Source organism: Mytilus californianus, unplaced genomic scaffold (assembly GCF_021869535.1).
Source record: "Mytilus californianus isolate M0D057914Y unplaced genomic scaffold, xbMytCali1.0.p SCAF_5, whole genome shotgun sequence".
NCBI classification, from domain to species: domain Eukaryota; kingdom Metazoa; phylum Mollusca; class Bivalvia; order Mytilida; family Mytilidae; genus Mytilus; species Mytilus californianus.
Window position 1 is genome coordinate 52,380,155 of NW_026262701.1, and position 7,108 is coordinate 52,387,262.

At 32.4% G+C, this 7,108-nt stretch overlaps 1 long non-coding RNA gene across 3 annotated transcripts; it reads left to right on the forward strand.

Moving 5' to 3' along the window:
- The first annotated feature begins 664 nt into the window (after positions 1 to 664).
- On the forward strand, positions 665 to 3,001 carry LOC127702498 (uncharacterized). 3 transcript variants are annotated; one of them, XR_007982448.1, is made up of 3 exons: positions 665 to 803; positions 2,366 to 2,482; positions 2,564 to 3,001. It is a non-coding gene; the product is annotated as an uncharacterized LOC127702498 (long non-coding RNA). The 3 variants fall into 3 exon arrangements; XR_007982447.1 differs by having other exon boundaries at positions 2,366 to 2,455; positions 2,510 to 3,001; XR_007982449.1 differs by having other exon boundaries at positions 2,366 to 2,455.
- The last annotated feature ends 4,107 nt before the right edge of the window (positions 3,002 to 7,108 follow it).

Genomic DNA, 7,108 nt, shown 5'->3' on the forward strand with positions numbered 1-7,108 from the left:
TACGGCCTTCAACACAGAGACTTGGCTCACACCGAACAGCAAGCTATAAAGGGTCCCAAACTGACTAGTGTAAAACAATTCAAACAGGAAAACAGGAAAACCAACGGTCTAATCTATATAAATAACGAATGCATTATATTAAGGGTCAGGCATTTTGTGTAGCGAAAGGACACGGAAGACCCCAAGTATTCCAATAGTTCTCTTAGAAACTTTATGGCGCCTTTGTAACACATGAGTTTGGATATAATGCATGTCTGCAGTCCGCCAAGTCAACATTAGGTGCTTATACAGTATGCGGAGGTTCTCCAATTTTGATTGAATTTCATTTTACCTAAAATGCATAGTGAAGAATTTATATTCAAAATCTGTTTAGAATTCATATTTGAAAAGTGCTAATATTTTTCATGTTACATCAAGTTCTCATTTTCTATCTGATCATTTTCTAATATCAGAATGATAAATTCATTCAGGAATATTTAAATAATAATATGTGGTATAATTGCCAATTAAAAAACTATATATACACCAAAGACGCAAAGGGCAACAGAACTGAATAGATTGTGTTACCTGCAAAGTTAATGTAACGTAATAGATAATAATTAATTTTGTGCATGCATTTAATATATTTTTTGTTTTATTAATTATACACATATCTCTATTGAGTTATAAAAGGACATGTATTTTCAGGTAACATTTGCACGAGGACGTTACGAAGACTTATAGTGTGAACAGCAAATCTTTCACAATGGGAAAGTTGGCTGTGGTTTGGATTCTGACTTTATTTGTAGTTTACATTGTTGCAGGTATGTATAAAGATATTATTTTATATATGTATATATATATTTTTCACACATAAAAACATTTAATGTAAATATAAAAAATGTGGAGACGCGATAACAGAATTTTGGGAATTTAAAAATGAGAGTTAAATCGGTGAGAATCCGATAACCAGTAAAACAGTTTTAATGATTCTTTTGGTTCAAATATACCAAGCTATTCAAAAGTATTTGTGCAATACTAATAATTTATTTTATTAAAGTGTCACACATTTGTCTAAAAAAATATAAACAAATTATTATAATATGATAAACATCGCACAGTAATAAGGTAAAATAAATACTCAATCAAAGTTGACTTATGAGACACAATATATGCCCACGGGCCAATGTCATAAACCGGCTGATTATTGTCTTTGGGATTCCATGTCGACGTTTCGACATTTCTTTCGAACGCGTATACAGTTGGGTAGATGTTGTCAGTTAAAAACTATTTATATTTAAAACAAGTCACTTTTATTAATCAACAAATTTCAACCGTTTTCTTATTTGTCCTTTGACATTATTTAATTTCAATCTGTTGGATAGCTAGCTAAACCTCTCACTTGTATGACAGTCGCATAGAAGTTATCAACTATAGCCCTTTCCATGAAATCATGTAAGTTCAACTATTAGAGGTTTTAAACCCCTGTTGATTTAAAGATAATATTTAGTTTAATTAAATATAAAAGAAAAAAATAATAGTATTTTGTCTTCCAATATACTCGTTATCAATTTCGATTAAAAAACTGGAAATTTTGTAAATTAAATTAATACATGATTTTCTATTTCACTTCTCATCGTTACTCTACACTGCAGCGAACCAGTAATTATACTAGTTTACTTCCAAACAAAGGTAAAAATACGTATTATATCATAAATTATAAAATAAATCAGATTCAGGCTTTCGGATGTGAGTTTCTGGAAAGTCCTTTATGTCACCGTACGGTCTTCAATAATTAGAAAAACCCATACTGCAAAGCAAGCCATAAAGACCCCGAACTTTGAAATTTAAAGACAGATTACATAAATGCTTTACATTCTTTTCTTGTAAGTGTCTTATATATATAAAAATAAGGAGATGTGGTATGATTGTCAATGATACAACTATCCACCAAAGTTCAAATGAAGTGGATGTTAGCATTTATAGGCAACCGTACGGTCTTCAACAATGAGAAAACCAAATACCTTATAGTCGGTAAAAAAGGCCCCGACATGAAAAATATGAAACAATTCAATTGAAAAAAGGGCCTTATTTATAACAAAACAATATATGGAAAACAAAAATGACAGACATGAACCAACGACAATCACTGAACGACAGGCTCCTGACTTGGGACAGGCAAGTATGCATGTTGTATTTGTCAATGATAATTTAACAGTCATCAATTTATTAATAGTTATTCCTGGGATAAGAAAATCTTTAGTTTTTCGAAAAATTCAAAGTTTTAATCTATTATCTTTATCTTGAAATATAGACGAAGGTATTTATTTTACTATTTGCACACTGAATTTCTGTTTTCTTAATCTTAATATACTTCTATGTACAGGAGGCCCAGTGACTGAAGAGCCAAACGGTGAAAACGATAGTGAAAACGATGATAGTTTAATCGGTGTTCAGCCAGTAAAATCAAATAAAGGTGTGCAGTCAGTAAGATCAAATAAAGGTGTGCAGCCAGTAAAATCTAATAAAGGTGTGCAATCAGTAAAATCAAACAAAAGTGTGCAGTCAGTAATATCAAATAAAGGTGTGCAGCCAGTAAAATCAAATAAAGGTGTGCAGTCAGTAAGATCAAATAAAGGTGTGCAGCCAGTAAGATCAAATAAAGGTGTGCAGTCAGTAAGATCAAATAAAGGTGTGCAGTCAGTAAGATCAAATAAAGGTGTGCAGCCAGTAAAATCAAATAAAGGTGTGCAGCCAGTAAAATCAAATAAAGGTGTGCAGCCAGTAAAATCAAATAAAGGTGGTCCGCGATTTATACTATATAATAGGAGATTTAGAAGATGGGTTCTTGATTCTGACAGTTCGGATTTCAGTTCCGATAACTCTGATGATGCAAGGAGGTCAAACACATCACCCGATGGTTGAAGTTCTAGTAGCTGTGGGAGTGACAATGATTGGGATAGTGACGAATAACATTCAACTGTAACATTGATTTTTCTAAATAAAATAAAACAAAACTTAATATGTATTCCTATGTAGTATTGAACATGTATTGTCCTTGGATACATGCTATGAGTACATTCTATCCGTACTTATATTTTTGACATTGCAAAATGTTTTCATAAGAAGATGTGGAAGGATTGCCAATAAGGCAAATACCTACCAGATACCAAATGACGTTGATTTAAGCAGCTATAGGTTACCGAACTGATCTTAACAATGAGCAAAACCCAAATTGTATAGTAAGCTACTTGTATTACAAAAACCCGATATGACAAAACGTAAATCAATTCAAATGAGAAAAGCAACTGCCTGATTTATGCACAAAACAATAAACGAAAAACAAAATAATAGACAGCATACAACTGCAACCACATGCTCCTTTAATTGTGAAGTTTTCACGTTTACTTCTTCGAATGTGTTCTTATTTATACTATTCTACATCTGAGAACGGATGATTATATTCTATTAGTTTTCATTGATTTTGAACTAATTTTTATTCACTGCGGGGACTATTAGATCGGTAATTTGTGTCCTTTATATATTGCATAAGTTGTTTCTGTACCGCATGCCGTTTGAATGACCAAAGCCATTTTCAACTAGATTTTACTTTTTGGTCTTGCGTTGTGCTTTTACACCACTGTCTCTGGTAAAGGAAAGATTAGGCGCTCACAAACAAGTTTAACCTCGCCACATTCTTTTTGTGTCTGTCAATAATGAGGACCCTGTAGTTTAGTGGTTGCAGTTGTATGCTGTCTATCATTTTGCTTTTCGTTTTGAATTGATCTCATTGTGCCATGCCGGTGAGTTTTATAGCTTACTGTACAGTATTTTCATAGCAATCATACCACATCTCCTAATGTTTTTACTGTCATGGTTCAAATTTGAATACATTTTCCTGATGCAAATTATTTTATTAGCTACAAAACTAAACACAATACATGACGACAACAAAATTCTCGATCGGTATGTCCTTTTCAATTATTGACAGTGTACTGTTTTCAATTGGAATAATACACAAGTGTAAAAATTTCAGGCGGTATTTTACGTAGAGTCACGGACAAAAAAACCTAATAACGAGAAGAAATACACTTTTTGCTAAACACATCAATGTGAACCTCCTAGCTTCATTTATGCCTATAACTATTCCGCCGTCATCATCACATCGTTGGCATATTATGCACAATGTGATAAAAGACTGAATAGATATTTTCTCGCTCATGAAATGTTTTTGTAATAATAATATAATAGCAAATAGCTATGATTCAACAGTTGAACACGAGTATGGCGTCAGCCAACGTCATAGCATTGTATGATACACGGTGTATATTCAGAACGCTTGCTTTCCGATTCAATCGACGGCAACGCTTGCTTTCCGATACGCGTAACGCTTGCTTTCAGATTTTTGTTGACGAATAAGCAGGAGACACGAAATGAGGATGGATGATACTTAAATTGGATGGTAAATGGTGTTCTTTCTTGTATCTCACGGAACACTAGAGATATTTTTCTTCAGAAAAATGTAATACATGTCATCATAAAAATGTTTATTCAGGTCGTAAACGGGACCACAAACCCAACACTGTAAACGAATGAACACAAGAATGCGTTTTTTTTTAAAATGAAACTGTTTAAAATATTTAAAGTCAACTCGGGTTTCAAATCCTCTATTGACTTTCCTTTCATTAATACTGTTCTGTTTCTTGAAATGCATTTAATCTTATCATAAATGCCCGTTGAAAAAAAATCATGGGAAACGCTGTCTTTCAGGTTGCACTTTGTAAATACAGCTGTTTCTCAAACCACGCCTCTTTTGGGGAGATATATAATATTCATAGATATGTTAATTTGTTAATGTACTGGTTCCCATTTATGATCTCTGTGTTTCATCTCATAGAGACATCACTTGGGAATGTAACCAGTATAGAAAAACATGGTACCGCCTAAATTTTAATTCTTAGGAGGTCCAAATATGAAGGTAAGGGTAGTATAGATTTTTAGTATAAGTTTAAACTCTTACAAGTTCAGGGCATATAAATGTTGAAAATATTTTGACCTTTGAATAAAATAGTAGTGCATATAAACTTTCCGTTCTGGGATATTATTTTTCACGAAACTTCATAGTAAAAGTGTCACAGTTTTAGCCGCAAAGGGAGTTCCTATGGGAAATTGCATTGTCTATATTTACAGAATTGCAACCTATATAGGGTTAAAAAATAGAACATACAGAATTTCACAAAATCTGGTTTATCGCAGAGATTTTAAAGAATTTAACTCAAATATGAAGTTTTATAAATATTTCATGAAGATTGAGAAAATCCTGAGCTTTAACTATGATGACTCAGCATAAATTCACAGTTTATAGTATGCATGGTTTTCTTAAAGCCCTGAATTCAAAATAAATTCATAATATATGCCTATTTGTGATTTAAATTGTTTAGAAGTGCTCATATTTACTCTTCGCAGTCATTGCAACTCATGGATCCTTCCTAAATATTTTTGTTGGGTTATTTTAGTCCTGTCGATAACCCAAAAGTAAGCCTTAACACCTAAATGTGGTTTTTTGTGACCGCGGCATTAAAAAGTACAAGCTAGAATTACAAAAAGACCTCAATAAAACTTACAATAGTGTATTCTATCATAAATATATACTAAATACTCCATATTGCTAGAAACAGGGAAAATATTTAGGAAATGTGAGGCCCCAGGGTTCAAAAAAAAAAAAAAAAAAGCCTACCCTGGGTCATGAAACAGATAATTTAACTTGTAAATGCTATGATTTTATTATTTTCAAGGTCTTTTGTAAACATAATAATAACTGTGCTGGAAAGTTATGCAAACATAAGATGTAAGCAGTCATTTCTATCAAACTTTTAGTGAACTTATGCACCAGACTGATATCTTCTTAAATACAATTTTGCAAATATGGCTTTGTTTCGACACTTCTAGTTCATACATTAAATAACTTATGTTAGTTATATGGTTAGAGATGATACTGTTGTGACAAGAATTCTTAACTGACCATTTGAGACAGAAATTGTGAACTTTCATTGACAAATAGGCATACAGTAAGATGTGGACTGGAGACACAGGCATGATTGGATACTTTGTATAATATTGAATGTTGGAATGATTAACTACTAAACAATACATTTATAGTATTCTAAAATGCTTTCAATTTGTTATCAGAATAGTTTCAAACATGTTTTAGACATTTCAAGTCAGAAAACATGCACATAGGGTAAGCTGGCAATGATTAAAGTCTTGTTTTCAAATTCTTTAAAAAATTGAAACAGGGGTAGGGGTATAAAATGTACTGTAAAAGGAAACTTAGAGTATATGCAGTGATTTCTTTAAGGCTATAATTCTGATAAATAAGTAATGTTGTAAGAAAAAAGTGTTTTTAGAAGGTTTTCTATTTCAATAAATGTTTGTATAGGTTGCACTTTGTAAATACAGCTGTTTCTAAAACCACGTCTCTTTTGGGGAGATATATAATATTCATAGATATGTTAATTTGTTAATGTACTGGTTCCCAATTATGATCTCTGTGTTTCATCTCATAGATACATCACTTGGGAATGTAACCAGTATAGAAAAACATGGTAGCGCCCAAATTTTAATTCTTAGGAGGTCCAAATATGAAGGTAAGGGTAGTATAGATTTTTAGTATAAGTTTAAACTCTTAGAAGTTCTGGGCATATACATGTTGAAAATATGCCGCACAGCCCTATATTTTGACCTTTGAATAAAATAGTAGTGCATATAAACTTTCCGTTCTGGGATATTATTTTTCACGAAACTTCATAGTAAAAGTGTCACAGTTTTAGCCGCAAAGGGAGTTCCTATGGGAAATTGCATTGTCTATATTTACAGAATTGCAACCTTCAGATTGTTCACCTTCATCATGTTCATTCTGGGAAACGATTGCTTTCCGATTTTCAGGAAACGACTTCTTTCAGCTAGTCATTGAAACACATGCAGACTATGAAATTTGTTTTTGTTTTCGATTTTTAGCTCACCTGGCCTATAAGGCCAAGTGAGCTTTTCTCATCACTTGGCGTCCGTCGTCGTCATTAACTTTTACAAAAATCTTCTCGAATAATTTTGAATCAAACTTGGCCACAAT